Below are 1501 nucleotides of genomic sequence, written 5' to 3'. Positions count from 1 at the left end.
ATGAAGGCCATTGGACCTTTGACAAGGTCCATGGTAAGGAAGCTAGAAGAGACATCTAAGGAGGAGGTGCTTCTTAGACCCTTGCTCACCATGAGCATTGTGTACTTTTCTCCTTAGTAGTATCTTGAGTAGTCCCATTGTATATATTGTATATAGTAGACTTTGTATAGGATTGTTTTGCCTTTGTATTTTGGAGGCACCTTTTTCTTTTTAGAAGTAGGCATAGGAGTGGCATTAGTAGACTAAAGTGTGCTCCTAGCATTTTAGCCAAATGTGGTCTTAGGATAAAGGTTTTACATATTGGACTCATTTAACTCCTAATTTTTCATAGATTTGATTTAGCTAGGTTCCATTCACATTGAATGAACCTAACTAAACCAAATGAACCATTTTCAAACCGGGTGGAGTTAAATGAAACCAATCAAAACCGTCCACACCTTTGTGTTCACACCTTGTGTTCACATTGGTGCACACTTGGCCAAATGCTTGGACCTCTTTTCTCTCCTACACAAGGGCGGTTTAGGAAGGCTCAACCATGGTTCTTAGTGAACCATGGTCTAGCCTTTTCTTGCTCCCTAAGTTGGACGGACCCAACCATGGTTCCTAGTGAACCATGATCTAGTCTAGCTTAACCCCTAGGTGGCCACGCCTATATAGCCTCAAATTTTCACTTGTATGACACTTTTGGCATTAATGAGAATTGAGTATTCAGATTAGAGATCAGATTTCTCTCCTCCCAAAGGTCCTAAACCTCTTTGTGCAAAACCAATCTCTTATCACTTTTTCCAAAGACAAGTGTGGCGGGTTGAATAATGCTTATCCCTTCACCAAGAGTGGCGCATTCTTGAGAGGCTTCTCCACCATCTTAAGGTGGCCGTGAGGTTCCTCCCTCCATTGGAGCCTTACACAAGCATTGGAAGGATTCTAGGAGCCAAAGATCTAGGGAGAGACTTGAAGGAAGCTACATCAATCCGGCCCCCTCCAAAGTTCTTCCATCAATTCCTATCTCTATCCTTGAGAGAAAAACCCTAGAAGTGGCCTTCATCACCTCTAGAGTGAGCCAAACCCTAGAGTACCCTCTCACACCTTTCATCAAACACCTTCACCCCATTCTCCATTTCTGCCCATTCCACGATGCTGCTTCGACGGTTGTTTTTTTTTTATTTTTTATTTTGATGCCGCTGAGGGCTGGATAACGCAGGGATCCGTCTAGAGGATGTGCAGTTACTCATAGGTTCTTGTGTCCCAACTTTCCATTGTGTAGTTGGTGCCCATTGGGAAATTTTGTTTCCGTGGGGATGCAGACACAAAGATGCTCTTCCTGAGGTGAGCGATGCCTTATGATTGGCTGACGTCCTTTCGACGTTGGTGGAGTATCCCGGTTATCCTTATTCAGGTGACTCTTTTTGATTTTCTGATTTTTGTTGCCTCTGTGTAGGCTATTATCCGCTGAGGGATTCTGTCGTATTGGTTTTGACTGGCCTCTTCTGTTAGGCGGATT

The sequence above is a fragment of the Cajanus cajan genome, chromosome 4 (assembly GCF_000230855.2).
Source record: "Cajanus cajan strain Asha chromosome 4, NIPB_CcT2T_4, whole genome shotgun sequence".
Taxonomy (NCBI): domain Eukaryota; kingdom Viridiplantae; phylum Streptophyta; class Magnoliopsida; order Fabales; family Fabaceae; genus Cajanus; species Cajanus cajan.
The sequence above is the reverse complement of the archived record's forward strand: the minus strand, read 5'-3'. Positions refer to the sequence as shown.